Source organism: Ursus arctos, unplaced genomic scaffold (assembly GCF_023065955.2).
Source record: "Ursus arctos isolate Adak ecotype North America unplaced genomic scaffold, UrsArc2.0 scaffold_24, whole genome shotgun sequence".
NCBI lineage: Eukaryota > Metazoa > Chordata > Mammalia > Carnivora > Ursidae > Ursus > Ursus arctos.
In genome coordinates this window covers 3,253,809-3,262,691 of record NW_026622919.1, presented here as the reverse complement: position 1 = coordinate 3,262,691, position 8,883 = coordinate 3,253,809, and positions in this window count along the sequence as shown.

Below are 8,883 nucleotides of genomic sequence, written 5' to 3'. Positions count from 1 at the left end.
GGCTCAAGACCACTGACACGTCCTTGTCAGACCTGAGTACATCAAAGTCGTGCAATTTAAGAAATAACACCGTGTGACCCCATGCGCCCTCTCCCCAGTGTCTGCCAGTGGTGACCTCCAGTGAAGTCCTCCCACCAGGAGACGCCGATCCCGTCAAGATACAGAATGTGCCAGCAGCATGGGGTCCCTCCTGTCTCCTTTAGAACCATGCCCCCCTCCCTCCTGCCTTACGAAGGTAAAGAGGGAGAAGGAGAACACCATCACCGCCTGCAGGGAAGATGATCAGAGCTGATCCCACAGAACTGGGAGCCTGGCACCACAGGACCCGGTTCCATGCTGTCTGTGGGGCATGGAAGGTTCCAGCTCTGTCTTGAGATCCCCAAGCAGATCTCTGGAAGACCCCACCCCGTCCCTGAAGGCCTGCTGCCCCAGGGGCTTTTAGAAGCCTGGGCCCTGGGGCAGGGTCCCAGCCATGCTGCAGGACAGAGACTCTTCCCACGGGGTGCTTGGACCCAGGAGCCTCACCTGGGAGCTTGTCAGCAATGCAAGTTCTTGCCCACACCCCAGACCTCCTGCAGCAATCTGGGCACCTGTGGGAACCCCTGATGTAGCCCTGGGAGAAAGCCCCTCAGCCCCAGGGAAGGGACAAGGGTCCTCACGCTGGCGGGGGCGTGGGATAGGGATGGGGTCCTGGCTTCTCCTAGTTGTCGCTCCCCACTGAGGATACACGCTGGGGGAGGTGGTGAGGGCAGGTTTGCAGCAGCTCCTCTGAGTAGGTGAGGCACTCTCTGACCTTCTAAGGGTGTCCCCAAGGGAGAGAGTGCCCCACCATCTGGAAGGACAGGTACCATCCCTCCCTTGAGTATCTCCCCAGTGCGGAAGGACCCTTGTACAGACGTGGACGGCCGCCCTCCTGCCGTCTCACCAATGAGGAACCCCACACACCCCTGCGCTGCCCCCTCACGCCGGCCTTGGCAGCCTGTTTGTTTCCTTGCCCATCCCCCGGTGAGACGGGGGCTCCTCCCAGAGAACGTGCCCGGCCCTGCTCTGTTCTTCATCATTTACTACGACTCGCCCCACAACTGTTTATCGGGCGTTGGGGTGCTAGGCCCGTGGCTCTGACGGGCGGCGGAGCGGATGGGCAGCCCCGGCCTCCGTGGGCTCTGCCATCCAGGGCGGGAGTGAATGCCGACAACTACCCCGAGCGCAAGGTGACCCGAGGGGCCTGGCCTCACGAAGGCGCTGGAGAACGTGCACGAGACCCGGGCTGGGTGTTCTGCCCGCAGCCCAGGGCCCTGTCCCCCACCGACCTGCTGGCAGGAGGCCAGAGGCCAGCTCTCTGCCGGGGCCCCAGCCCCTTGAAACCCGCAGTGCGAGCCTCCTCTCTCACCCTAACTCCTGGGGTGACCCCTGGCCCTGTGAGCAGTGGCCTCGTGAGGAAGTTCCATGCCACCCTCTGTCTGCACAGACTGAAGCTGGGGCAGCGTCTGAGCTCCAGGCAGCGGGAGGGAAACACGTGTGTGAATCACACACACTCACGAGTGCACGCCCTTTGCTGGACCCCCCGCTCCCACTGTTCCAAAGTGGCCCACAAAGTCCCTCCTGCTACCTACTGTTAGCAAACGTACTGGGCGGGAGAGGGGAGGGTGCAGGGCGAGGAAGGGGGGGGGCTGGGGGAGGTGGAGGAGCCCCTGGGGCCAGGGAGGGACGGAAGCTGGGCAAGGGGCGAGGGCAGCAGGCGGGAGGAGGAGGAAGAGCAGGCCGGGGTAAGGGAGAGGGCGCTGTCAGCAGCCTCGAGAGATCAATTAACTGATAAATATTTGATTAGAGCCTTCACTAACTCACATCTTCCCAGTGCAGCCACTTCCCTCCCTCCTCCAAGGCCCAGGAAGGAGGGGCTCTTCTCCCATCTGCTCCTTCTCACCTCACCCCTCCCCCTCCCCAGCACCCTCTTCCCTGGGTCCCCTCAGGACTAGTGACAGCTGCCACTCTCACCACAGTGGCTTCCTGGGCTGGAGCTGAGCCCAGATGTCAGGGAACCTGCAACACAGGGGTGGGACACGGCGGTGTGTTTGGGGCTAGAGTGCCCGGGTCTGAAGGGCTCTGGGTGGGGCAGGAGGCAGCTCCGAGATGGGACATCCAGGGCCATCTGGGACACGATAATGAATCCGCACATCTGAGCACACCGTGCTCTCCGCTTTGCACCCTAACTCGCTGAATCGCCCTCCAACCCACCAGGCGATCAACAGCCCCCATTTCACAGCTGGTCAAACTGAGGCACAGGGACTGAGTGACTTGTCAGGCTGACACGGGAGGAGCGGGATAGCAGCACGGATTGCCTGGCTCTCAGACCTTCACCTCTGCTCCTGCACGCACGGCTGTGGCCCTTCACGGGGGGTTCGGGGTGTGAGGTTTCACAGCCCAGGGCCAGAGTTAGAGTCTGCGATACACAGGGGAGGCCTCCCTCTTAGTCACCGGGTGGCCCTGGGTGACCACTCATCCTCTCTGAACAAATTCCCTCGTCTGCAGAGGTCATCACGGTGCCCGGACAGAGGAAGCGCAGAATAACCTGGGTAAGTATGATCTGGTGGGTCCTGGGTGGGGGGGGACTCTCATCACCCCGCCTGAGTCTCCTCCACAGGCACGCTGGAGGTGGCAGTGGTCAGGTGAGTGGCCCGCACCCTGGCTGCACATCCCACGCCTGGACCCCTCCCCAGAGCAACTGAGTGGATTTACAACCAAAGTTTCCCATGAGGTTCCCCTGTGCAGCTCGGGCTGAGGGCGCCTGGAGACCAGACTTGGACAGAAGAGCAAGGCGTCCAGGTGCACCCGAGGGCATGAGGTGCCTGACCCAGAGAGGGCGGCGTGGCCGGTGCTGTCACGTTCCTTTTCTTCCGTCTTCCTCGGTCTGCTGGGGCCAGAGTGGAAGAGAGGCTTGGGCTCTGCAGCAGGAGCTGAACAGACTCCTGCTAGGCTGGGGCCTCGTCTCAGCTGGCCTTGTTTCAGAGCAGCTGGTGGACATGTCTGGCACCCCAGGGGACTGGACATTCCCAGAGCACCAGGGCCACTCGCTCACTCTGCTCCCACATGCCTGCACTCAGCACAGCACTTCGCTGCACTGCGAAGAGTCTCAGTGCACACCAGGTGAGTGGCTCTGTGCAAAGATGGACATGGATGGAGGGATGGTGGATGGGGGAATGAACAGACAGACCAACGGACAAACAGGCAGATGAATGGATGGATGGACGAATGGGTGGATGGATGGACAGGTGGATGGACGGAAAGACGGACGGGCAGACAGATGGATAGATGTGTGGATGGGTAGTCATTACTCCACTTCCTCTACAAACATTCCTCCCTCCTATCAGCACATTTTCCTGATAGAACTGGCAAGATCCAGCTCTTCCCACTGCACTGCACGGCCCACACTGCTGGAAAAAACACAAAATCACCCTGAATGATTCACGTGAGATCACCGACCACTGACCAAAGCGGGTTCATTGTTTCCTGTTTTCTTCAGAAAACACAGGAGAATGTCCATGCTCACCTGACGGCCTGCCTGCCTCACACGCTAGAGCCCAGCCCTTCCCACCAACCTATGCTCACAGCTCTGGCAATTCGCTGCGCCCTCTCCCCTGACAGGTGCAGGAGAACCTCCTGGACCCAACGGCCCCTTCAGCCTACGCAGCCAGTTCGCTGCATCCCTACAGAACAAAGTCTGTGGAACGAGCTGCCCTGATCTGCAGTCTCCGGTTCCTTTACCTCCACTCTTTCTTGGCCCCACTCCAAACCGGCCTTCCCTGGTACCATTCCCTGAAACTACCTTTGTCCAGGTTCCTACGTCCCGCCATGTTGAAAACCTCACCGGACCTGGTCCCTCAGCAGCACTGACTCCTCTCTCTAGAAACACTTTCTTCTCTCGGTTTGGTCACAACACACTGTTGGTTCTTCTGCTTTACTGGAAGTTCCTTCTACGTCTGTGTTACTGTTTCCTCACATCTCCCCAACCTGCAGACATTGGAGGCCCCAAAACCCAGTCTTTGCACCCTCTCTTATGTGGCTAGAACTAAGGTTCTTTGTCTCAATTTAAAAATACCATCTGCATGTTGACCACCCCCAAGTTGTGTCTCCATCCTGGGGTTCTCCCCCCCCCCGAATTCCAACCACCCCCAGCCATCTGCCCACCTAATACATAATTCAAGCTTGACTTACTCAAGGGGACTCCTGCTTCCCTCCTTGTTCTCCCCATCAAATCTGCCTCTCTTGAGGTCACCCCCTACCCACAGCCCAGCGCTCAGCCCTACACCTGCGGTGAGCTCTCTCTTTTTGTCCACTCCAAGCAATCAGGCAGGAAGTCCCATCAGCTCCACTTTCAACATGTACCCAGAACCCAAGCATCTTGGCCAACTCACTGCTTCCACCTAGGTCTGGTCCCTATGATTTCCCCCAGCTTCCTGCTTCTGCCCCTGCCCCTACAACCAGTCCTCTCCAAGTAAAATCCAGAGTGCCGACACGGCCCCTGGCCCTGCATGACCTGGCCCCCCTCCCTCCTGGCCCCTCATGTCCTGCTTCACCCGCCTTGAATTCTACGCCAGCCACAAGTGTCCCTGCTGCCCCCTGAATGTCCAGTTCTGGCCTCAAGGGCTTTGCATGGGCTGTTCCTTCTGCAGGGACACTGTTCCCCACACACCCCATGGCAGTCTCCCTTCCTTCAGCGTCACCTTCTCAGGGAGGCCCCTTTAAAATTGGGGTGTCCAAACTCTGCACTGCCCACCCCCTGACCCAGCTCTGCCCTTCTCCATCTCAGTGTCCAACGTGGCCACCATGCGTTGTCTGCCTCCTGCCCCAGAACACCATCTCCAGGCAGAGTCTGCCTGTTGCCAAATCTCCAGGACCCAGAGTGCGATGACACGCAGCAGGACTGTGACAGACGCGCACCTAGTGGATGAGTGAATGTGTCATGACAGCGGTCACCAGCGGTGCTACGTGCGCCCCGAGTGCCACTGCACAGAGTCCCCACAGCCCGGAGGCAGGACTCCACGGGAAACTGCAGACAGCCCGTCCCATGCCCACTGACTCGTGCCACTTTATCTCCCGTTCCTTCACCGTTCTGCGGGGCAGGTGTTTTGATGGCGATTTTTACGGAGAGGACACAGAGGCACAGACACCAAAGCACTGCCTGGGTCCCGGGGCAGGGGAGCACACGGGCCAGCCCCATCCCACACCCTCCACTGTGCAGGGGCCGACTTCAGAAGCAGGGGCGGGCCAGCACGAGGTGAGTCTGGAGGTGGATGGCGCTGGCCGGCCCGGCTGTGCTGGATGCTGCCCGCTCCTTTGGGCTCACCAGTGATGACTGGGAGCATCTCTTTCCAGCTCCATGTTTGGTGACCTCACTGCGGCAGCGTGAAATCGGCCGGAGCCGGAGTATTTACACCCCGAGAACTGGTGAGTGCTACCCGTCAGGGCTGGGTCTGTCCCAGGACAGGCGGCCGTTAGACGCCAGCACACTGCCACCTGACCCTCTCATCACTCTGCGTGGGGGACCGGCGGGGTGCCCTGGGGGCCAGCGGCGGGGCACAGCAGCAACGCCGAACACGACGCCCTGCCAAGTGAGAACTAAGGATGGCCCAGGCGATATTTATGGGGCCCCTCCTCCCAGCCCGCGCTTAAAGAGGAGTCAGGTACAGTCTGTGTCCGTGAGGAGTTTCTGACCCGGCACGGGGCCAGCCACTCCCAGAAGGCAGTAATGGAAGCTGGAAGGTGGTAAGTTCCAGAAAGATCCACGTTCATGCATCTGGCAAAGGGTAACCCAGGAGGGCAGGTGTCGCACTTGGCTGGCTTTGGCTGATTTCTGAGTGACTTCACCTAGTGTCCACCATCTGTCCAGCCAGCCTGGCTCTCCCCTCGTCTGAGAGGTGACTGGCGTGGACTGCACCCCTTGCCCTCTGGTGTCTGGAGGGAGGAGAGTGGGTCTGGGGTATTTATTCCCCAGGAGGCCGTCTCGGGCTGGCGCCGTCCTGGACCAAAGGGACTGGACCTCCTCTGCAGGGGGCCCACTCCAGGGCCCTCCCCCTCCTCGGTTCTACTTGCTGCTTCTTCCTCACTCCTTCTGGAGGTGGCAACAGCTCTGTCCCCACCAGCTCCGGGGTCCTGCACCATCCCTGGTAGGCTCCCTCCACCCCCTGTCCAGACATGGCTGAAAAGAGTCTCCCTGTAAATAAAGTCCCCTGGAACTACCCCAGGGAGTGAGGGAGCCACTTGTTCCCTTTCGGATCCTCATGGTGGTGCAGGATGGAAGGACTCATGCTGCCCTAGACCCAAGAGGGCAGGCATCTCTGCAGGGGTGCCCTGCATCCCCCACTCGTCCCCTGCCTTGTCTTGGCCCCTGCACTCTGCGGCCCTGCCCTTGGTACCAGGACTCTCAACTTCTGAGTGACACTGGGCTCAGCCTTACCTCTTAGTCTGCGGAAGGGGGACAGTGTGACCTGTTGGCCTGGAGGACAGGCTGGGTGGGAGGACCCTTCATCTTCAAGATCTCAAGCTAAGAACCCCCCACCAAATGTCTGCTCACATCCCTGGCCCAAAGCATTCTCTGCCCCAGCCTGAATTCCCAGGTCCTCAGCCAGTGTGTTCCCGTCCTGCCAGGGTGGGGGTCCCAGGGTGAGGGTGCAGTGATGGGCTGGCGGGATGCCAGGGGAGCAGGGGGAGGGGGAGGGGGAAGGGGAGGGAGAGAGGCAGCTGATGGAGTCCCGCCCCACCCCTTCTGTCCGCACAGTCCCTCTGGCTCCTCGTGCTCATGGTCCCTCCAGGACAATCAGGTTAATTGCCTCTTGGACTCCTCACCCCCAGGAAGGAGGGCGCCGCATGCCCCGGGCCCGCAGGCCAGGCCGCAGTGGGGAGGCTGGCGGCAGAGGCTGGGCAATGAGCCATTTCTCCACCTCTGGGCAGAGCCGGCTTCCAGACAGGGCACAGGAGGCGGGCAAGGCAGAATGAGCCGCGCACGGACCAAACGGTGAGGGTGAGATCTGTACAACAGCCCGGCCCTAAGATGTCCGACCCTCCCCTCACAGCCACGCCCCATACACCGGTACCTCCCTGTCGCCAGCACCTGCTGAGCCCCGGCCACCAGGCACCAGCACACACCGAGGTGAACTGGCTAGGGTCTGCCCAATGCCGGTGGTGATCAGGGCCTGCCCTTGGTGCCCTGCAAACCCAGCGACCTCCTGGTGACCTAAGAGTTGGGGGTCACGAGCTGCATCTCATAGAGGGGACCCTGAGGCCAGAGGCCACAGGCCAGGTGGCAAGGGAGCAGGAGGTCGGAGGCATTGCAGCATGGAGTGGTCGTTACATGGACGCGGGGAGAGGCCAGTGGGGAGAGGGGCCCGGGGCTGGGTCTTGGAGACGCCACTGCCGCTCCCTGTGGCTGGAGCCATGACGGGACAGACAAATGCCAAAGGTCCCCAGGCCGGGCTACAGCCTGCTCGTCCAGAGGCACGCGGCATGGGACAATTCACAGGACGGGACGGCTGGCTTCCAGAAGACACCAGTCCAGAGAGCCCTTTGTGAGCATTTGTGGCCCGGCCCCCAGCTCTGCCCTGGTTCCGTGCAGAATCAGTGTTGGAAGGCGAGGCAAGCTGAGTGGGCGCTGACCTCCGGCAGGCAGGAGGCGTGGTCAAGTCCCTGGGGCCTCCAGTGACAGCTGAGCCCGGGGACCTCATGGCTCTGACCTCCCAGCCTGGAGGGCGGTCCCACCGCCCCCCATCCCAGCACATACACATGAGCCAGTGGCCCACACCTCTGACCGTAGATGACACCCAACCCAGACCGCCACTCTCATCTCTCTGCCTCCCTGACAGGCGCCCCCACTGGGATTCTGCTCACGACCAACGCAAAGCCTCCTTCGGTCTCGAAGAGCTCTGCCAGAGAGCTCTTCCACGCACTGAGCTGGAAACTGCCTTCCGGAAACTTCCACCCAGCACCCGGCTCAGCCTTGGGGCCTGCACAACTGCAGTCCAAGGACTCGCTCTCCCTTTTCCGACCCTCCACAGAGCGAAGACTCCAGCACAGCCGCGCCCGTCGCGGATCTGCCCCAGCGCGGGTCCGGGAATGCGTTATGGTTGTTCCCCTTCTTACAGGTGAGGAAACGCAGGTGAACAGCTCTGTTTGGATCTGAATCCAGGCCGGTGTTCTAAACCGTCACCCTGGCTACAGCGCCTTCCCTTTCTCGGGTGCGGGGAGCCTGGCGGACACCCGCCTGCTGGGAAGGAGGCCCTCTCTGACCGAGCCTGGCCAGGGCAGCTGGCTCGGGGGCCACGGGAGGGAGTCTCACGGAGCGAGGGAACCACTCGAGAGAATGCAGGGACAGAGCTGTGGGAGAGCATGCAGATGTGTGGGGTGACCAGCAGGAAAGGGGGAAGAGTGGGAGACACAGAGGAGAACTTTATTGGAGGGGATGGTCTTATTTTTTTCTAATGTGCCAACAGCTGGAGAGTGAAGTTTTGGGGAAAAAGAAGATGAAGTTACGGAGAGGCACAGAGTCGGAGCCAGGCCCATGGTGATGTCAGGGAATAGGCCGGATGCCTACCGGCTCCCATCCCCGGCGAGCCCACGCGCCAGGGCTCTGCTCCCGTTCCTGCTACATGACGCTTGGCTCCGGGGAAGACGTCCTGCTGTGACTCCAGGCGCACTTGGCAGGAGTATCACAGGTTTTCTGGATGTCTCCAAGGACGGTGGAGCCTGGCCCTACTCTCAGGGGACCCGTGACACCCGGGATTCCAGAAAGGGACCCTGGTGGGGCGTGTGGGCAGGGCTGGTGTTCTTGCAGCTCCGCTGGCAGGGGTTGCGTGAATTTGACTGTCGAATATGCACAGAGAGCCCACTTGG